The following is a 23,110-nucleotide window of genomic DNA, read 5'->3' as shown; positions in this document are numbered from 1 at the left end:
TCCCAAGAGTTCCCCAAAGTCTTAACTCATTCCAGCATTAAACCAAAAGTCCAGTCCAAAGTCTTTCTGAGACAAACAAGTCCCTTCCACCTATGAGCCTGTAAAATCAAAAACAGATTAGTTACAATGGGGTTACAGGCATTGGGTAAATACTCCTGTTCCAAAAGGGAGAAATTGGTCAAAACAAAGGGGCTATGGGCCCCATCCAAATCCAAAACCCAGCAGGACTGTCATTAAGTCTCAAAGCTCTGAAGTAATCTCCTTTGACTCCATGTCTCACATCCAGGGAATGCTGATGCAACAAGTGGGCTCTCAAGGCCTTAGGCAATTCTACTCTTGTGTGTCTGCAAGATACAGCCCCTTTGATTGCTTTCATGGATTGGCATCGAGTGCCAACATCTTTTCCAGGCAGCCAGGGCGAGCTATCGGTGAATTTATCATTCTGGGTTCTATAGGACTGTGGCCTTCTTCTCACAGCTCCACTAGGCAGTGCCCCAGTAGGAACTCTGTGTGAGGGCTCCAACCCCACATTTCTCCTGTGCACTGCCCTCACAGAGGTTTCCATGACAGCTCCATTCCTGCAGCACACTTCTCCCTGGATATCCAGGCACTTCCCTATATTATCTGAAATCTAGGTGGAGGTTCCTAAACCTCAATTCTTGTCTTCTGCACACCTGCAGGCCCAGCAGTATGTGGAAGCTGCCAAGGCTTGGGGCTTGCACCCTCTGAAGCAGTGGCCTGAGCCATGGCTGGAGCTGGAGCTGCTGGGACACAGGTCTTCACGTCCCAAGGCTGCACAGAGGACCGAGGACCTGGGCCCAACCCAAGAAACAATTTTTCCCTTCTAGGCCTTTAGGACTGTGATGGGAGGTGCTGCCGTGAAGGTCTCTGAAATGCCCTGGGGACTTTTTCCTCACTTTCTTGGAGATTAACATCAGGATCCTCTTGATTTATGCAAATTTATGCACCAGCCTGAATTTCTCCCCAGAAAGTGGGTTTTTATTTTTTTAACCACATGGACAAGTTGCAAATTTTCCAAACTTTTAATGTCTTCTTTCCTTTTAAACATAAATTCCAATTTCAAACCATCTGTTTGTGAATGCATGTGACTGTACACTTTTAGAAACTGCCAGGTCAGGGCGTGGTGGTGCATGCCTGTAATCCCAGCTACTTGAGAGGCTGAGGCAGGAGAATCGCTTGAACCTGGGAGGTAGAGGTTGCAGTGAGCGAAAATCACACCACTGCACTCCAGTCTGGGTGACAGAGCGAGACTCCATCTCAAAAAAAAAAAAAAAAGGAAAAGAAAAAGAAACCACCCGGTCAAATCTTGAATGCCTTTCTGCTTACAAATTTCTTCTGCCAGATGCCCTAACTTATCTCTCTCAAGTACAAAATTTAACAGATCTCTAGGAGAGGGGCAAAATGTCACCAGTCTCTTTGCTAAAGCATAGAAAGAGTGACCTTTACTACAGTTCACAATAAGTTCCTCATCTCTATCTGGGACTACCTCAGCCGGGACTTTATTGTCCATATCACTATCAACATTTTGATCAAAACTATTCAACAAGTCTCTAGGAAGTTCCAAACTTTCCCATATCTTCCCGTCTTCTTCTGAGCCCTCCAAACTCTCCCAACTTCTGCCCGTTACCCAGTTCCAAAGTCACTTCCACATTTTCAGGTATCTTTGTGGCACTGCCACACTTTCCTGGTACCAGTTTTCTGTATTAGTCCATTTTCACATTGCTATGAAGAACTACCTGAGACTGGGTAACTTATAAAAGAAAGAAGTTTTAATTGACTCATAGTTCATGGCTGGAGAGGACTCAGGAAGGTTACAATCATGGCGGAAGGCAAAGAGAAAGCAAGGTACATAGTGACAGGAGAGAGCACAAAACGGGAAGTGCCACACACATTCAAATAGTCAGTTCCTTCTCATGTCACTTCGTTCTAATCCTCTGTCATTTAATTGCTCTCTGAAATGGCAGAGAGAGGTTGTTTACTTTTAAGGATTCATGTGATTAAATTAGGCTCACCTGGATAATCCAGGATAATCTCTCTAGCTCAAACTCCTAACTTTAATCACATTTGCAAAGTCATTGTTCCCATGCAAAGTAATAGATTCACAGGTTCTGAGGATTAAAATACGAATATCTTGGAGGGGGGCATTATTCTGCCTATGCAGAATTTTAATTATACTTTCCCCATTTTCCTTCTTTCTTGACTGATTTTTGTCATGATTTGGAAAATTATAAATTTCCCAAGAAATGCCAGGAAGGAATTTCCATATGGAAACATGGCAATACAGCCTGGAAAGCACTATGGACAGTTGCATGGACCTCACAGTAAGGAAATCTAACATAGGCTTCAGGCTGGGGAAAGCTTTATAGACAATGGATGTCATAAATAGGTTTTTGAAGAATGTGTAGTAGTTATCTTTGTGAAAGTTAAGGGAAGAGAGGATTGGAGTCATTAATTCACAGGACTGTGATTAAACTGAGACATACAAATTTCATTTTTAGGGTGAAGTTAAAAATAGTTCAGTATGAGTTCAAATGTAGGAGGAGAGGGATATAAAATTTGAGAGTTAAGCATTGGACCTGTGTAAGTCTATTCTCATGCTGTTAATAAAGACATATCTGAGACTGGGTAACTTGAAAGAGGTTTAATTGACTCCCAGTTCAGGATGGCTAGGGAGGCCTCAGGAAAGTTAGAATCATGGCAGAAGGGGAAGCAACCATGCCCTTCTTCACATGGTGGCAGCAAGGAGAAGTGCCAAGCAAAAGGAGAAAAAGCCCCTTATAAAACCATCAGATTTAGTGAGAACTCATTATCATGAGAACAGCATGAGGGTAACTGACCCCCATGATTAAATTACCTCCCACAGGGTCCCTCCTGAGACATGGGGGTTGTCGGAACTACAGTTCAAGATGAGATTTGGGTGGGGACACAGCCAAACCATATCAGACCAAACATGAAAGTCTAAGAAGCTTTGACTTTTAAGACAACATTAGGAAGTGCTTGAAGGGTTGTAAACAGTGGCACCACAAAAAAAAAAAAAAAAGCTGTGTTTTTAAGATAACTTCAGAGGCTACAATACAGAGTATACATTTAAATACAATCAATAGATTAAAATGAAATAAACAGGGATATGGTTCGAGAACATGCATAGTAATCACAATGAGAAACATTACAGTGACTTCAACTAAGTAGAGCAAGAAAAACACTAATATACAGCTACTGCAAGTGCAAGTGAATGCAGTAAATTTGGAAAAGAGTGTGGCAGTATCTAGTTGAAGATACACTTTTCTTACCAGCAATTCTGTAATCACTTGACAGGTTCTTCTTGTCTGCCGCGCAGAAAAGCCAATGCATTGAGAACAGCAGGTTTTGCAGCAAAGAAAGAGTTTAATAATTGCAGGGCCAGCCAAGTGGAAGGATGAAAGATAATGCTCAAATCCACCTCCCTGAGAATTTGGAGGCCAGAGTTTTTCAAGGATAGTTTGGTGGACAGGGGGTAGGGACTGGGGAATGCTAATTTGTTGGGTAAGGGATGAAATCATAAAGGGTCAAAGCTGTCTTCTTGCACTGAGTCAGTTCCTGGATCAGGGGTTCATGAGACCAGCTGAGCCAGTTTTTTTTTGTTTGTTTGCTTTTTGTTTTTTTGTTTTTTTGAGACGGAGTCTCACTCTGTCACCCAGGCAATGGTGTGATCTCGGCTCACTGCAACCTCCACCTCCTGGGTTCAAGCGATTCTCCTGCCTCAGCCTCCTGAGTAGCTGGGATTACGGACGCACACCACCATGCCTGGCTAATTTTTATGTTTTTAGTAGAGATGGGGTTTCCCCATGTTGGTCAGGCTGGCGGCTTTTTGTTTGTTTGTTTGTTTTTTAATGGGTTACCTGTCCAGGTGACATCAGCTGGTCCATCAAAATACAGGGTCTAAAAAATACATCAAGCACCAATCTTAGGCTTTACAGTAGTGATGTTATCTATAGGAGCAACTGAGGAGGCTACAATCTTGTGACTTCCAGCTACATTATTCCTGAACCATAATTTTAACCTTATGCCTAATTTGTTAGTTTTACAAAGGTAGTTTCAGTCCCTTAGCAGGGAGGGGTTACTTTTGGGAAGCAGCTATTATCATCTTTGTTTTAAAATTAAACTATGAATTCCTCCATAGTTAGCTTGGCCTATGCCCAGGAATGAACAAGGACAGTTTGTGAAGTTAGAAGCAAGATAGTCAGCTATGTTAGATTTTTCTCACTGTCATAATTTTTGCAAAGATGGTTTCAATTCCACTCATTTTTGCATAGAAAATGCATGCTTACGTGTACCAGGATACACATTCAGGAATGTTTAGAGTGGCATCATTTGTAATAACTGAAGGATAGATATAATGTAATAGCTATCAATGGCAATATGGTTATACAAACTGTGATGTGTTCATACGTGGAAGTCTGTATTGCAATGAACAGTATCAGGCAAGTGGTCATCCAACAACATAGATGGAATTTAAAAACATAATGAAAAGTTGATATCAAAGAAGCCAGATCTCATACTAAATGATTCCATGTGTATAAATATTGAAAACATACATGTATACATGCATGCATGTATACATACATACACTCAGAAGAGTTTGGAAAAGGAAGACTTGCTGAGTCTTCTGGCCTCCATCTTTCTCCCATGCTGGATGCTCCCTGCCCTCAAACATTGGACTCCAAGTTCTTCGGCTTTTGGACTCTTGACACCCGTGGTTTGCCAGGGGTTCTTGAGCCTTTGGCCACAGACTAAAGGCTGCACTGTCAGCTTCCCTACTTTTGAGGTTTTGGGACTCGGACTGGCTTCCCTGCTCTTCAGCTTGCAGACAGCCTATTGTGGGACTTCAACTTCCGATTGTGTGAGTCAATACTTCTTAATGAGCTCTGCTTCATATACACATCTATCCTGTTAGTTCTGTCCTTCAAGAGAACCCTGACTAATACAGATCTAGGTGTACATACAAACAGATTTTGTGTGCATACATACATATATACACACATACATGTATACAACATACATACATCCCTACACATGCCTGTGTGCACACATACATGTACACGTGCATGCAAGAATACACGTGTCCATACATACGTGTGCACATCCACACACATGCCTACACGCATGCGTGCACACATGTGCACACACATGTATGCAAATACATGCATGCACACACATAAATAACGTGTGCATACATGCATGTACATACATGCACACACGTGCACATACATATGTGCATACACACAATGCATGTACAATATATACATACATGTAGGCACACATGAGCACAATGTATACATGTACACATGCATACATGTGCATACACATGCACACAAACGTACATGTGTATACACGTGTATACACACATGCATACACACATGTACACGTGTAAACACGTGTATACACATGCATACACACGTACACGTGTAAACAAATGCATGCAAACATGCATGTGCACATTTATGCATACACGAATACCTACACACAAACATACAAACATTCTGTGTACACACATACATGGATACACATGCATGCATGCACACACACACACGCATCCATGCCTGCAGGCATGCATGTGCAGACATATGTGTACACAAATGCATACCCGCAGATGCATGTACACCTGGGTACACACACATACATATAGTTATACACATATGTAGATGCATGTGCACACAGGTGTACATACATGTATACATACACGTGTGTATTCACATGTACATGCATGTGTGTACGTATGCATGTGCAGATACACGTGTACAAACACACACATGTACACATGTATAGTGCACATATGCATGCACGTGTACACACATTTAGGCATACACATGCATATGTAGATGCATGTGTACATGCATGTATACATCTACACATGCACAGACATACATGTACACATGCATACTGTGTACATAATACATGTATACAGATACATGTGTGCATGCACGTGTACACACATGCATGCATACACACATGCATTTGTAGATATATGTGTAGGTGTGTACACACAACATACACATATGCATCCACACATACACATATACACATGAGGTGGCACGTTCAGCTTTCAAGAGGACAATCAGGGACTTTGTCACCTTGACAACTTTAGCCTTGCCTTCTAGTCATCTTGCCGGAACACTTGTGCCCGTGTTTTTCTAGCACTGTCATAAGAATACTTTTACCTATCAAGGCAACTGGGGGTTAGGAGAGCTTTTTGCACAGAAGGCTACTTGGCTTTGTTTGAAAACTGATGATACATGAGGATTGGGGTGGTGAATCACTCACATGTTTCTTCATATGAAAAATGAGGACTCTGGGATTCTCTGGCTGGATCTCAGCACCTAGAAATGGATCTGGGCAATAGGAACTGCTCAGTATTAGCTACCGCTTTGGTTGCCTTCTCCTTGCGGAAAGCTGGCCTCTCACACTGAATTTGTATCATAGGCACTCATGAGGGTCTTGACTGTATCAATATCTGATGAGAGATTTTAGTGCAGTTCTGTTATCGTAGCTGATTTGCTCATTTGGTAGCTAGCATCCAGCTTCTTGTGAACATTAAAATAAAATAAAATAGATTATGGAGGAATAGAATACAGATACGTAGTAAGGTATTATTTTCCAGACAAAATGGATTTGGATAAAAGAATCTAATTAAGAACTTGTGCATGATTCTTTTAAAATTCTTTTGAATCCTTTTTTTTTTTTTTTTTGGCCTGTTTTCAAGTCTCCGATTTTTGTCACCCTTCTCACACCAGGTCAGAGAGATAGCTAATGGTCAGAAGGAATCTTCCAGCAATGACCATAGCGCTTTCTCCTGCCTGCAGATGCCTCTTTTTATTCAGCCTTTATGGGAAGTAGCAGCACCATCCAGTTCTCAGAGAGCAAGCTCTGGAGTAACTGAGCTAACCCCAGTTACCCCAGTGGATTTACAGATTGAGGTTAGAACCCAGCAGGGTTCTCTTCCTGGAAAGAATAGCCTTCCCTCTAAGGTTTCAAATAGACCCTGGGTGAGGAAAGAGCCCTAAACAGCTTGAAAAATTGAATGCTCTTTGAGCAAAGCAGGAAGCCGTCCTATGGAAGAGCATCATTTGAGCATAAATCAGGTTATCAAGACAAACAGAGTGTTCAGGAGGTCAAGATGGTTAAGCAGAGACCCTGACCAGAATGTCCGTGGCGGAGAGAAACAATCTTGTTGGGAAAAGGATGACAATAATTGGGGACTTAGAATAAAGGCTAAAAATGATTCAAAGAGAATGCAAAAAGAATCAGGCACAAATCGTTTACTATACTCTGTTATGCAAATCTCACCTTACTATGTGTTTGTATTCTATTCCTCCACAATCTTTATTTTATTTTAATGTTCAAAGAGACTTGTAGGTGCCAATTAAATGAACAAAACAGCCAGAGACAACAGAACTGCCCTAAAAAAAGTCCCGCATCAGCTCTTGAGAGCAGGTTCCTTAAAGGTGAACAATATTCCACATACAAGGACTTTTTCAGCACCATGCATTAGAAATGGAAGTGAATGTTTATTATTTTTTGTATAAGTTGGTTGATATGGCTTTTCAGCTTCCCTCAGTATCATTATCCAAATTTTGTAGATGACACTAAAGCTCAGAGGAGTTAAACCATTTTCCTTAAATCACATAGCTTTAAATAGGAAAACCAGATATGAAAAGCAGATTTTTTTTCTAAATTAAAAAACCAAAAACAAAAACACGTGAGCTCTTGCTTTACCCTAGCACATAGTCTTGCCATCTGTTTTCTCCACACCAGGTCATTCCTGTAACATTCATTCACATAACAAATACAAATAAATGAGTGGATTCATTCATCAGATATTAATTCAGAATCCCTTTTGTGTCTACCACAAATCTGGACCATCTCACAACCCCCAGAGAGTCTCAGCTACAAGGAACAAGTGATAATGCCATCCCACTTTTATAAACACACACACACACGCGCAACACACACACAATCATTTAATCATTTTTAATTATTTAATTATTTTTTAAAAATCAGTGACACTTTAGCTGGGCAGGTCTAGATAGGTCTTCTTTGCTGGGACATGTCTTTTTCTGTCCTGGAATACCCTAAACTTCACATTTTGGCAGCGTGAGTTTTCCCTTTGTGACTTTCTCCTTCTTCCCTTTTTTCCTCCTTCTTTGCAGAGAATGAGTAGCCACTGCGCCTTGCCCTGCACCATCAATGAGAAGATCTGCTCTTAGTAGAGCCCTGCTTTCCCGCTGAAGGCCCTGAAATCCCCTGTGTTCCAGGCCACCCACTAAGGATAAACGAAGCTTCCCTGATATGGGGAATTAGCTCAAGTGGTAGAGCGCTTGCTTAGCATGCAAGAGGTAGTGGGATCAATGCCCACATTCTCCAAGCTTTATTATTTAGGTACCCAAACCCGAGTCAGTGTCTGAGAGCAAGACACTGCTCTCGGTGTCTTTGGTTCAAGACATAGGAGCAGCAACAATACAGGACTGGTGACAGCTTCCTGCTGGCATTCAGTATAGTGTAGATCTACTGTGTAATTAATTTTCTGTTTCTTCGAGGAGCTGTGAAACCAAGGGACATATAAAACTGCTCTTTTCTCCCTGTTTCTGCCTGCAGCTTGGTCCTAAATGTGAGACAATTGTGAAAAGTGGAGGACAGAGCCACCTGGTTAAATACAGCCCCGGCTTTCTGGTGAGAGGACTGAAACCAAGATGTGTCAAGTAACTAGAATGTGCCTGGACAGATACTGTAGAAAGCAAACACATAAAGTTGTTCATGAGCTTGTGGACGCACCTGCCAGCTGTGAATAAGTGGCTCTAATCCCGAACAACTTACCTACAAAGAGCCTGAGAGCTGAACTGTGCAATGGCCCACTTTCCAGTCCTCACTGACCACTGGGTTGCACACACTTTGGAGATCTCTGAACAGCAGTGTCAAGCCTTTCAAATAGAGTTATCTTTGAAACGACAACACATGGAAGTCTGGTTGGTACTTGGAGCTTAAATACAAGGCAATTGTGTGCCTGCAAAAACAAAAATAGCAATATTATCCTTAAGATTTCAACAAGACACAGTGTCTCATCACATAATCCAAAGATGTCCAGGTTACAAGTCCCAAAATATTCAGCATTATGAAAAAACAGGGAGATCTTAATTCACATGGCAAAGAGAATCCTCGAATAACAATACTGAGAGGACACAGATGTCAAAATCATCTGACACATACATTAAAGCAGATATTATAACAATGCTCCTAGAATCGGGGATAACATTCGTGAAGTGAATGGAAAGTTGGAAAGTCGCACCAAATATTTTGAATATATAAACACCAATTTAAACTTAAGAATTAAAAAAATGTATTAACCAAAACTCTTAGGGGAAATAAAAAGCTTAATTGGAGGATCTCCATAATAGAATGCAGAAGACTAAGGAAAAAGTCAATGAACTTGAAAACAGAACACGAATACCTACATAATCGGAACTATAGAGAGAAAGGAGGATTTTATTGACTCTGAACAGAGGCTCAGGGACAAATAAAAAATAACAAATCCAACATTCACATTATTGTAATCTGGAAAGAAGAGGACAAAGTGGTCTTTGTGGCATAGAACTTTGAACAATTAATAGCTGAAAATGGTTCAAATTTGTCAAAAGATATAAACCAGATTTTTAAAGTTCAGTAAATGTCAATCAGGATAAACCCAAAGAAACCCATAGCAAGGCATATCATAATCAAACTGCTGAAAACTAAGAAAATACAAAACAATTTTGAAAGCAGCCAAAGGGAAATGAAAGAGAAACTACCATATGAATGATTGTAGATTTCGCATCAGGAACCATAGGGGCCAGAAAAAATGTCATAACATTCGGTAAGTAACAAAAGAAAAAGACATATCGACCCAGAATGCTATGTGGAACAAAAGTATCTTCCAGACATAAAGGCAAATAAATGCATTCTCAGTGGAAGGTAAGTAAATACATTCTCATTCTTAGGAAGACTGCTGGAAAAGAATTAGCAAAGATTTGAGATAAGAAAAATGATACCAGAAGGAAACTTAGAACATCATCAGTGAAGGAACAAAAGCAGAAATAGAAAATGTCTGGGTAGACATAACAGACTATTATTCTTCCCTTGAGTTCCTTAAGGTATGTTTGATGATTGAAAGCAAAAATTGTAACTTTATCAGAAGCAGTTGTCATTGTATCTAGATGTACTACATACATAAGATAAAAGGGTAAGTGTAATGGGACTAACTCTTGATGAAGTTTCTTTATTCAACTTGAATGGTAAAATATTGATTCTAAGTATACTGTGAAAGGTTATATATGTATATGGTAAACCCTAGACCACCTACTAACAAGATTTAAATAAACCAGAACAAGATAGAAAGAGGAACATAGATGAATTAAAACAAAGGGAAACAAGGTTAATACATTATTAAATAATAGACCTATCTAAAAACTTATCTATAATGACATTACATGTAAATAATCTAAACGCATTAATTAAAAACTAGAGATCATCAGAATGTGTTAAAAATAAATATGCTGACTAAAGAAAGCCACCTGCTATACACTTATATATAAGAATAAAAGTTATAGAGCAGATTGAAAGAAAAGAGTGGGAAAAGATACCTCATGCAAGCACTAATCAAAGACAGCTGTGGTGTATATACAAAAAAAATCAGACAAAGTAGATTTGAAAGCAGAGAAACTTTTCAGGAATAATGAGGGCTGCTAAATAATTATGATTGTCAATTTTCCAGGGGAATATTGTCCCAAGTGTATATGAGAACACAGAGCTTCAAAACTCATAAACAAAATTGGATACGCAAGGTAAAAACAGAAAAATCCAATTATAGTTGCCGACACTAACACTCCTCTCTCAGTAATTGGTAGACTTAGTAGAAAACAAATCAGCAAACATATTGGAGAATTAAACCATACCATCCAGTAATGGACCTATTAACTTCATAATGCAAAATAAAAATTTAGGTAGAAGGCAAAGACAAAAGTTAAAAGAAAAGTAAAGATCATATTATAACCAGGAAATTAAGAGTAGTCCAGCATATAGAAGAGTGCTGTTATTGGAAGAGTTATTTAGTTATTTTGAGACATTTTTTGAAAGAGTTATTTAGCTGGAAATGACAGAAAGACTGAAAATGGTGAATCAGGAGGTGGATCTTCCCTTGTCCATATTTATTTTGTCTTTTTTTGAAGTCTACGGTGTCTATACTTCCTCTGAATTACCTACAGTGTCTGGCACAGAGCACCTCCCCAATGAATATGTATTAAATGAGTAGAAAGTAACTTATAGATTCAAAAGAATTGGGCAAGAATAATGTTCATTATTTGACAAATCCTTGAATGTAGTGTTTGAAGGAAGATAATAAGTCAAAGTTGACTTGAAAGGTAAGCCCAAGTCCAGACTCTTTTCTGTAATCCCAGCACTTTGAGAGGCTGAGATGGGCAGATCCCATGACACTAGGAGTTTGAGACCAGCCTGGACAACACAGTGAAACCCTGTCTCTACAAAAAATACAAAAATTAGCCAGGTGTGGTGGTATGCATCTGTAGTTCCAGCTACTCAGGAGGCTGAGGTGGGAGGATCGCTTGAATCCAGGAGGCGGAGGTTGCAGTGAACAGAGATCGCACCGGTGCCTGGACAACAAAGTGAGACCCTGTCATAAAATAAAATAAAATAAAATAAAATAAAATAAAATAAAATAGTTAAACCCAGGCCGGGAGGGGTAGCTCACACATGTAATCACAGCACTTTGGGAGGCTGAGGTGGGCAGATCACCTGAGGTCAGGAGTTTGAGACCAGCCTGGCCAACATGGTGAAACCCCGTCTCTACTAAAAATACAAAAATTAGCTGGGCGTGGTTGCAAGCACCTGTAGTCCCAGCTACTCAGGAGGCTGAGACAGGAGAATTACTTGAACCCGGGAGACAGAGGTTGCCGTGAGCCAAGATCTCACCAGTGCAGTACAGCGTGGGTGACAGAGCGACACTCTGTCAAAAAAAAAAAAAAAAAGTCCAAAAAGTAAGTAAAGAGGAGGTTTGGAATTAGATATTTGGTGTATGAATGAATGGGCTAAAGTGCAAAAGAACAGGCAGAATAACTGAGCTGGTACAGAGGAAAAAAATCACACTTAAAATCTAAAAATATCTGCTTCTCAATTTGGGCTTTCCCACTTAGCAGCTTTGGCACCTTAGAAAGAACACTTAACTTACCTGAGCTTCTGTTACTTCTAAAAAGTGCATAAAGTGCAGGCTAAGACATAGTTTTTTTGGCAAAATTCAGTCAGACTACATCAAGTAAACTCCCTAAGTCTCCTAGTATAATTCATGGCACAAAAACTGGGGAAAAAACAGGGAGGATATGATTATAAGTTCAGTTTGTGTTTTTTGTTGAATGAATGTCTCCAGTCATAGAGATGCAAGTGTAGATGCACAGTAAGAGTAGTATGAACAGGAGACACCTTGGAAGGCTATTTCTTCATTCAGTTGGTCATTCAATGAACTATCATGAATTGAGCACTACCTCTGTTTCTTATCAACAAAGGAGACTACGGAAAAGAAGAGTGACTAAGATCTCTGAAGAAGGGAAAAGCTAGATGACTGGGCCACAAGAGGAAAAAAAGCAGCAAGACAGGTACAATTGTTTCTGGTCCCTCAAGCCAGAAGGTCCTATCATTATGTGAATACTGGAAACGGGTGGACTCCACCTGTCCTGAGTGGGGAATTCTTCCAGTGCAGCACTGGCTGATAAGGAGTGATTTCCAAGTAGCATTGATTGTGTTCTTTAAAAGCTAGGAATTGATAAAGCAGCAGTGTGTGGGAAATGAGATTTAATAATCTGGATCTCAGCTCTTAGGAACAGTTGCTCTCTTAGAGCAGCAGGCCGCCTGTCAATCTCATATTCTGAAGGTCCTGAGTTTGAACATCAGACAAGGTACAGCTTTTGCCGCTCTTTCCGTTAAGGGAAATGAAATAGGTGTGATAAATAATGGAACACAAATGCTATGACATAATGATTTCAAGACAGTCCAAATATTAGCTTAAAATTTAAAAATGAGCTTTCCTTTCTTTCTTTCTTTCTTTCTTTCTTTCTTCCTTCCTTTCTTCTTTCTTTCTTTCTTTCTTTTTCTCTTTTTCCTTCTTTTGGCTTCTTAGTGGTTTGAATACAAGGCGTGGTGAAGAGATATAAATTACACAAGAAACTACAAGCTATGTCATATGTCTACCTCTCTAGCTGACAAGGGAAGCAGGGGAAATTTCTCTTCCAATTGTCTGCTCTGAAGGTCATCCAAACATAATTATCAGGTGGGGTGGGTGAACTCTTTTATTCTTTTAATCATCCAACATATATTTCTCAAGCGCATACCTTGTTAAGAGACGGTTTTGGGTACAGTAATTCACAGTGAATAAAACACAGATGTTCTCACCTTTGTGATACTACGTCATAGTTGCAAGGAGTGGGGAGAAACAGACAGGAAGCAAAGAAGAAAAATAAACAAGAAGTCATGTGATGATATCTACTGGGAGGGACTCATTAGGCAGTAAAGGACTCGGCAGTGTGGAGGTGACACATTCAGTTTTCAGTAGAAGAGTCAGGGAAGTTGTCACCTTGAAGCTATCATTTAGCTTCCCTTTCTTTCAATCTTCTTTCTTTACATGGGAAATAAGGATTGTGGGATATTTTTGGGTGGATCACAGCACCTAGAGATGGATCTGATCAATAAGAACTGCTCAGTAAGCATTAGCTACTGCTTCGGTTGCCTTCCCCCTGTGGAGTGCTGGCCTCTTGGATTGAGCTTGCATCATAGGTGTTCAGTAGGAGCTTGCTTAGTGGATTTATAGGTTGAGGTTAGAACCCACTGGAATTCTCTTCCTGGAAAGAACAGGCTTCTCTTTAAGGTTTCATACAGACCCTGGTTGAGGAAAGAGCCCTAAATTGCTTGAAAAATTGAATGCTCTATGGGCAAAGCAAGAAGCCCTCCTATGGAAGGGCATCATTTGGGCATATATCAGGGTCTCAGTAAAAACATGAGTGCTCAGGAAGTCAAGATGGTTAAGCAGAGAATCTGACCAGAATGTTCATGGTGCAAAGAAATAATCTTGTTGGGGGTAGGATTACAACAACTGGGGAATTAGAATACAGGCTAAATGAGATTCAAAAATAATACAGCAAGAATCAGGCACAAATCCTTTACTACTACATTCTTTTGTACAAATCCATTTTGCCTAGAAAATCGTACCTTACTATACATCCCTATTGTGTTTCTCCACCATCTATTTTACTTTTTAAACTTTATTTCATTTTTGTCATCACAGAAGCTTGTTGCTACAAAATAAATGAGCAAATCAGCCAATGGCAACAAAACTGCACTGATCTCTCTCCTTAGACCTTCAGAACATCTTCCTTAAAGGTGAACAATACTCCACGTTCAAGGACTTTTTCAGCACTATGTGCTAGAAACTATACTGACTGTTTATTAACTTTTATGTAAGTTGGTCGATATAGTTTCTCAGCTTCCCCAAGTATTATTACCACAGTATTATAGATGACACTGAAGCTCAGAGCAGTTAAACCATTTTCCTCAGATCACATAACTTTAAAGAGGGAAACCAGATATGGGAAGCAGATTTCTTTCTAAATGAAAAAATCATGAGCTCTTGCTTTCACTTAGCACATAGTCTCATCATCTGTTTTCTTCACAGCAGCTCACGAATGTAACATTCATTCATTTACCAAATACAGATAAATGAGTGGATTTATTCTTGCATTCATCAGATACTAATTCAAAATCACTTCTGTGTCTGCTACACTGTGCTCAAGACTTCCCAGTGCCTTTGTCTCCTCTCCCTCAAATTTCTCCACCCAATGTCTTGACAAATACTGTAGATTCTTCCTGCATAACCTCTCCAGGATCTTTTCCTTCTGTTATCCATGCTACAGTGTTTATGGAGGATGTTTTCTTCACCTATGAAGTGCGATGGGGGCTGAAGCTGCAGAAAGACTCATGCTGTTCACCTCAGGAGCTGACACAGTAAATGTGGATAAACCTCAATCCTTTAATATCTTTATGACTTCTTTCCCAGTTACCCCAGCGAATTTACAGATTGAGGTTAAAACCACAACAGGATTATCTTCCTGGAAAGAATAGGCTTCCCTTTAAGGTTTCACATAGATACTGGGTGAGGAAAGAGCCCTAAATTGCTTGAAAAATTGAATGCTCTTTGGGCAAAGCAGGAAGCCTTGCTATGGAAGAGCATCATTTGAACATAAATCAGAGTCTCAGTACAAACAGAGTGCTCAGGACATCAAGATGGTTAACCAGAGAGCCTGGCCAGAATATCTGCAGTGGAGAGAAACGATCTTGTTGGGAGAAGGATGACAATAATCAGGGACTTAGAATAAAGGCTAAAAATGATTCAAAGCGAATGCAAAAAGAATCAGGCACACATCCTTTACTATACTCTGTTGTGCAAATCTCACCTTACTGTATGTTTGTATTCTATTCCTCCACAATCTTTATTTTATTTTATTTTTATGTTCACAGAGATTTGTTGGTGCCAACTAAATGAGCCCAACAGCCAGTGACAACAGAACTGCACTAAAAAAAGTCCCTCATCAGCTCTTGAGAGCAGGCTCCTTAAAGGTGAACAATATTCCACATACAAGGACTTTTTCAGCACCATGCATTAGAAATGGAAGTGAATGTTTATTATTTTTTGTATAAGTTGGTTGATACGGCTTTTCAGCTTCCCTCAGTATCATTATCCAAATTTTGTAGATGACACTAAAGCTCAGAGGAGTTAAACCATTTTCCTCAAATCACATAGCTTTAAATAGGAAAACCAGATATGAAAAGCAGATTTTTTTCTAAATTAAAAAAAAACAAAAACTTGAGCTCTTGCTTTACCCTAGCACATAGTCTCACCATCTGTTTTCTCCATGCCAGGTCATTCCTGTAACATTCATTCACATAACAAATACAAATAAATGAGTGGATTGATTCATCAGCTATTAATTCAGAATCTCTTTTGTGTCTACCACACTAGGCTCAAGACTTCCCCGTGTCTTTGTCTCCTCTCCCTCAAATCTCTCCACCCAATGTCTTGACAAATACTGTAGATCCTTCCTGCACAACATCACCAGAATGTTTTTCTTTCTTTTCATTCACCTCTGTCATCATCCATGCTATGGTGTTTATGGAGGATGTATTCTGCAGCAGGAAGTGTGATGGGCACTGACGCTGCAGAAAGACTCCTGCTGTCCACCTCGGGAGCTGACACGATAAATGCGGGTAAACCTCAATCCTTTAATATCTTCATGACTTCTTTCTCTTTCTCTTCAATTTCTATTTTCTCATGTTCAAGCTCTGACATTCAAAACTAAACACCTTTGTCTAACATGTTGCTTTAATTATTTAAGCATTCTGCCTGGGATTTTTTCAATTACTCTTGGGAGTTTTCATAAAACTCTCCCAACATATCTCCAAGTGGCCAGACTTTTCAATTACTGCTTCCCTCCATGTGTATTTCACACACACATACACACACACACACACACAGCACTTAAATTGAACAGGTTTATTTCTTCACACAGGAATTCCTACAAACAGCCCGTTTTCTCCACCATATGTGCACTCCTTCTCTGCATAGCTGGATTTTGATTCTTACACTCTAATATTTTACATATTCTTACACTCTGATATGATCTTGTCTCTTATTCTTTATGGCTCTGCTCTGTAATTTTGTTGTTGTTGTTCTGAGATATACTTGGACATGTAACTTGTACATGACACACCTTAGCAAGGAGGCAGCCTATATCTCAGATGCAAGTGAAAGAAGCACTCTCCAGGGGTTTCCTAAGGTAGTGGTCAGCACGCTGGCTTCATTCCTGAAAGGGCCTAGTTATGAAAACAACAGGAGCTTTTTGCCTTCCAGAAATCTGTACCATCTCAAAATCCCCGGAGTCTCAGCTACAAGGAACAAGTGATAATACTATCTCACTTTTATAAACACACACACACAACACACACACACACACAAAATCATTTAATCATTTTTAATTATTTAATCATTTTTTAAAAATCAGTGACACTTTAGATGGGCAGGTCTAGGCAGGGCCTCCTTTCCTGGAATGTGCCTTTTTCTGTCCCGGAATACCCTAAACTTGACATTTTGGCAGTGTGAGTTTTCCCTTTTTGACTTTCTCCTTGTTCCCTTTCCTCTTCCTTCTTTGCAGAGAATGAGTAGCCACTGCACCTTGCCCTGGGCCATCAGTGAGAAGATCTGCTCTTAGTAGAGCCCTGCTTTCCCGCTGAAGGCCCTGAAATCCCCTGTGTTCCAGGCCACCCACTAAGGATCAATAAAGCTCCCCTGATGTGGGGGAATCAGCTCAAGTGGTAGAGCGCTTGCTTAGCATGCAAGAGGTAGTGGGATCGATGCCCACATTCTCCAAACTTTATTATTTAGACCCTGGGTCTCCAAACACTCAGGTCTCCAAACCCAAGTCAGAGAACAAGATGCTGCTTTGGTTCAAGACGTAGGAGCAGCAACAATACAGGGCTGGTGACGGCTCCCTCCTGGCATTCAGTATAGTGTAGATCTACCGTGTAATTAATTTTCTGCTTCTTTGAGGAGCTGTGAAACCAAGGGACATAAACAATTGCTCTTTTCTCCCTGTTTCTGCCTGTAGCTTGAATGTGAGGCAACTGTGAAAAGTGCAGGGCAGAGCCACCTGGGTAATACAGCCCTGGCTTTCTGGTGAGAGGACTGAAACCAGGATGTGTCAAGTAACTAGAATGTGCCTGGACAGATACTGTAGAAAGCAAACACATAAAGTTGTTCATGAGCTTGTGGACGCACCTGCCAGCTGTGAATAAGTAGCCCTAATTCCAAACAACTTACCTAAAAAGAGCCTGAGGACTGAACTGAACAATGGTCCACTTTCCAGTCCTCACTGACCACTGGTTGCACACACTCCAGAGATCTCTCAACCGCAGTGTCAAGGCTTTCAAATAGAGTTATCTGTGAAACAACAACACATGGAAGTCTGGTTGGTACTTGGAGCTTAAATACAAGGCAATTGTGTGCCTGCAAAAACAAAAATAGCAATATTATCCTTAAGATTTCAACAAGACACAGTGTCTCATCACATAATCCAAAGAAGTCCAGGTTACAAGCCCCAAAATATTCAGCATTATGAAAAACCAGGGAGATCTTAATTCACATGGCAAAGAGAATCCTTGAATAACAATATTGAGAGGACACATATGTCAAAATCATCTGACACACACATTAAAGCAGTTATTATAACAATGCTCCTAGAATTACGGGATAGCATTCATGAAGTGAATGGAAAGTTGGAAAGTCTCACCAAATATTTGGAATATGTAAACACCAATTTAAACTAAAGAATTAAAAAAAGTATTAACCAAAACTCTTAGGGGAAATAAAAAGCTTAATTGGATGATCTCAATAGCAGTATGCAGAAGACTAAGGAAAAAGTCAATGAACTTGAAAACGGAACAAGAATACCTACAGAATCTGACCTATAGAGAGAAAGGAGGATTTTATTGTCCCTGAACAGACGCTCAGGGACAAATAAAAAATAACAAATCTAACATTCACATTATTGTAATCTGGAAACATTCACATTATTGTAAGAGGACAAAGAGGTCTTTGTGGGATAAAACTGTGAAGAATTAATGGCTGAAAATATATCAAATTTCTCAAAAGATATAAACCAGATTTTTAAAGTTCAGTAAATGTCAAGCAGGATAAACCAAAAGAAACCCATTGCAAGACATATCGTAATCAAACTGCGGAAAATTAAGAAAACACAAAACAATTTTGAAAGAAGCCAAAGGGAAATGAAAGATAAAATACCAAATGAATGATTGTAGATTTCTCATCTGGAACCCAGGAGCCAGAAAAAAATGTCATAACATTCAGTAAATACCAAAGGAAAAATACATTATCAATCCAGAATGGTATGTGGAGCAAAAGTATCTTCCAGACATAAAGGCAAATAAATACATTCTCATTGGAAGGTAAATAAATACATTCTCAGTCCTAGCAAAACTGCTGGAAAAGAATTAGCAAAGCTTTGAGATAAGAAAAGTGATACCAGAAGGAAACTTAGAACATCATCAATGAAGGAACAAAAGCAGAAATAGAAAATGTCTGGGTAGCCATAACAGACTATTATTCTTCTCTTGAGTTCCTTAAGGTATGTTTGATGGTTGAAAGCAAAAATTGTAACTTTATCTGATGCAGTTGTCATTGTATCTAGATGTACTACATACATAAGATAAAAGGGTAAATGTAATGGGACTAACTCTTGATGAAGTTTCTATATTCAACTTGAATGGTAAAATATTGATTCTAAGTATACTGTGAAAAGTTATATATGTATATGGTAATCCCTAGACCACTTACCAACCAGATTGAAATAAACCAAAACAAGATAGACAGAGGAACATAAAAGAATTAAAACAAAGGGAAAAAAGGTTAATAAATTATTAAATAGTAGATCTATCTAAAAACTTATCTATAATAACATTATATGTAAATTATCTAAATGCATTAAGTAAAAACTAGAGATCATCAGAATGTGTTAAAAATAAATATGCTGACTAAAGAAAGCCACCTGCAATACACTTATAAATAAGAATAAAAGTTATAGAGCAGATTGAAAGAAAAGAGTGGGAAAAGATACCTCATGCAAGCATTAATCAAAGACAGCTGTGGTGTACATATATAAAATCAGACAAAGTAGATTTGAAAGCAGAGAAACTTTTCAGGAATAATGAGGCCTCCTAAATAATTATGATTGTCAATTTTTCAGGAGAATATTGTCCCAAATGTATATGAGGACACAGAGCTTCAAAACTCATAAACAAAATTGGATACGCCAAGTAAAAATAGAAAAATCCAGTTACAGTTGCAGTCATTAACACTCCTCTCCCAGTAATTGGAAGATTTAGTAGAACACAAATCAACAGACATACTGGAGAATTGAACCATGCCATCCAGTAATGGACCTATCAATTTCATAATGCAAAATAAAAATTCAGGTAGAAAGCAAAGACAAAAATTAAAAGAAAAGCAAGATCATGTTATAATGAGAAAATTAAGAGTAGTCCAGCATATAGAAGGGTGCTAATATTGAAAGAGTTTGAAATAGTGACTTAGTTATTTTGAAACATTTTTGAAGGCATTATTTAGCTGGAAATGACAGAAAGACTGAAAATGGTGAATCTGGAGGTGGATCTTCCCTTGTCCATATTTATCTTGTCTTCGTTTGAGGTCTGGGGTGTCTGTACTTCCTCTGAATTACCTGATCTTACTACAGTGTCTGGCACAGAGCATCTCCCCAGTGAATATGTACTAAATGAGTAGAAAGTAATTGATTGATAGATTCAAAAGAGTTGTGCAAGAATAATGTTCATTATTTGACTAATCACTGAATGTGGTGTTTGAAGGAAGACAATGAATCAAAGTTGACTTGAAAGGTAAGCCCAAGGCCAGACATGGTGGCTCATTTCTGTAATCCCAGCACTTTGGGAGGCCGAGATCAGTGGATCCCTTGACACCAGGAGTTTGAGACCAGCCTAGGCAACACAGTGAAAACCTGTCTCTACAAAAAATACAAAAATTAGCCGGGTGTGGTGGTATGCATCTGTAGTTCCAGCTACTCAGGAGGCTGAGGTGGGAGGATCGCTTGAACTCAGGAGGAGGAGGTTGCAGTGAACAGAGAACGCACCGGTACCTGGACAACAAAGTGAGACCCTGTCATAAAATAAAATAGTTAAACCCAGGCCAGGAGGGGTGGCTCATGCCTGTAATCCCAGCACTTTGGAAGGCCAAGGTAGGCTGATCACGTGACTTCAGGAGGTTGAGACCAGCCTGGCCAACATGGTGAAACCCCGTCTCTACTAAAAATACAAAAATTAGCCAAGCGTGGTGGCAGGCACCTGTAGTCCCAGCTACTCTGGAGGCTGAGACAGGAGAATTACTAGAACCCGGGAGGCAGAGGTTGCAGTGAGCCAAGATCTTACCATTGCACTGCAGCCTGGGCGACAGAGTGACACTCTGTCGAAAAAAAAAAAAAAAAAGTTAAGCCCAAAAAGTAAGTAAGGAAGACGTTTGGAATTAGATATTTGTTGTATGAATGAATGGGCTAAAGTGCAAAAGAACGGGCAGAATAACTGAGCTGGTACAGAGGGAAAAAATCACATTTAAAATCTAAAAATATCTGCTTCTTAGTTCAGGCTTTCCCACTTAGCAGCTTTGGCACCTTGGGAACACTTAACTTATCTGAGCCTCTATTACTTCTAAAAAGTGCATAAAGTGCAGACTAAGACATAGTTTTTTTGGCAAAATTCAGTCAGACTACATCAAGTAAACTCCCTAAGTCTCCTAGTATAATTCATGGCACAAAAAATTGGGGAAAAAACAGGGAGGATATGATTATAAGTTCAGTTTATGTTTTTTGTTGAGTGAATGTCTCCAGTCATAGAGATGCAAGTGTAGATACACAGTAAGATTAGTATGAATGGGAGATACCTTGGAAGGCTATTTCTTCCTTCCTTCATTCAGTTGGTCACTCAGTGAACTATCATGAATTGAGCACCGCCTCTGTTTCTTATCAACAAAGGAGACTGCGGAAAAGAAGAGTGACTAAGATCTCTGAAGAAGGGAAAAGCTAGATGACTGGGCCACAAGAGGAAAAAAAGCAGCAAGACAGTTACAATTGTTTCTGGTCCCACTTTTATAAACACACACACACACACACACACACACACACACACACAATCATTTAATCATTTTTAAGTATTTAATCATTTTTAAAAAATCTGTGATGCTTTACCTGGGCATGTCTAGGCAGGTCCTCCTTTGCTGGGACGTGCCCTTTTCTGTCCCGGAATACTCTAAACTTGACATTTTGGCAGCGTGAAGTTTTCCCGTTTTGACTTTCTCCTTGTTCCCTTTTCTCCTCCTTCTTTGCAGAGAATGAGTAGCCACTGCTGTTTGCCCTGGCCCATCAATGAGAAGATCTGCTCTTAGAGCCCTGCTTTCCTGCTGAAGGCCCTGAAATCACCTGTGTTCCAGGCCACCCGCTAACAATAAATAATGCTCCGCTGATGTGGGGAATTAGCTCAAGTGGTAGAGCACTTGCTTAGCATGCAAGAGGTAGTGGGATCGATGCCCACATTCTCCAAGCTTTATTATTTAGACATCGTGTCTCCAAACACTCAGGTCTCCAAACCCAAGTTAGTGTCTGAGAACAGGATGCTGCTTTGGTTCAAGACGTAGGCGCAGCAATAATAGAGGGCTGGTGATGGCTCCCTCTTGGCATTCAGTATAGGCTCTTTTCTCCCTGTTTCTACCTGTAGCTTTGTCCTAAATGTGAGACAATTATGAAAAGTGCAGGGCAGAGCCACTTGGGTAAATACAGCCTCGGCTTTCTGCTCAGGGGACAGAGTTTGAGGCACTGCAGAGGAACCAGCCAAAGTATGAGACCCATATGTTGAGAGTGACAGAGTGTAAAGTTCAAAACAATCAAAATATTTAAAGATTTATCATGGGTCTTGATGACATGATGGTATCTCTCTACTCTCTGGACTTATTATGTGTGGTAATAAATTTACTTTTTAAAAGCCAGTTGAGTGTTTTTAATGTTGTGGGGCTATTGCTAAGAGTTTCCTGAGTTTTTTCTAGTAATGTAGAGATCTTTATGCTAAATATTTCGTAAAGAAGTTTGGTGGGTTTTGTGTTCTAAATCCTAATCACTGGCATTAACTCAAACCAGCCATATAAAAGGTATGAAAAATGTCTGTCTGGCGTGCACTTGGTTCACTGAGCTTTTGCTTTCCTGTCAGCAAATTAGACATTCTCCTCACTTAGGAGGCCAACTTCTCAGCCACTGGCTCCAGCCTAGCCCTATGGTCTGTCAGTGGCTTTAGATTTAATTGACACATGCCCAGCCCCAACTCTCTCCTGCCTTAAGGATATAAGAGCCATTGTGAGCCGCAAAGTTATTATATCCGAGAA

The 23,110-nt window shown here is 39.7% G+C and overlaps 2 long non-coding RNA genes and 2 other non-coding genes across 6 annotated transcripts in view; 3 read left to right on the top strand and 1 right to left on the bottom strand.

Annotated features, from left to right (window-relative positions):
* Positions 1-8,348: 8,348 nt before the first annotated feature.
* On the top strand, positions 8,349-8,421 carry TRNAA-AGC (transfer RNA alanine (anticodon AGC)). Its single transcript has one exon. It is a non-coding gene; the product is annotated as a tRNA-Ala (tRNA).
* Positions 8,422-8,658: 237 nt separating this feature from the next.
* Positions 8,659-22,720, top strand: LOC129397969 (uncharacterized). 2 transcript variants are annotated; one of them, XR_010112287.1, is made up of 6 exons: positions 8,659-9,904; positions 12,603-12,692; positions 15,604-15,702; positions 16,106-16,350; positions 17,295-19,283; positions 22,067-22,720. It is a non-coding gene; the product is annotated as an uncharacterized LOC129397969 (long non-coding RNA). The 2 variants fall into 2 exon arrangements; XR_010112288.1 differs by lacking the exons at positions 8,659-9,904; positions 15,604-15,702; positions 16,106-16,350 and having other exon boundaries at positions 9,911-12,692.
* The window catches only part of LOC129397971 (uncharacterized), a 41,708-nt gene continuing 35,875 nt past the window's right edge, over positions 17,278-23,110 (bottom strand). For both annotated transcript variants that reach the window (XR_010112292.1, XR_010112291.1), the window contains exon 4: positions 17,278-18,079. This is a non-coding gene — a long non-coding RNA (uncharacterized LOC129397971). The remainder of the gene's footprint in view (positions 18,080-23,110) is intronic.
* Positions 22,205-22,277, top strand: TRNAA-AGC (transfer RNA alanine (anticodon AGC)). The gene has a single exon. It is a non-coding gene; the product is annotated as a tRNA-Ala (tRNA).

The sequence above is a fragment of the Pan paniscus genome, chromosome 5, assembly GCF_029289425.2.
Source record: "Pan paniscus chromosome 5, NHGRI_mPanPan1-v2.0_pri, whole genome shotgun sequence".
Taxonomy (NCBI): Eukaryota; Metazoa; Chordata; class Mammalia; order Primates; family Hominidae; genus Pan; species Pan paniscus.
This window is presented reverse-complemented; position numbering and strand designations above follow the sequence as displayed.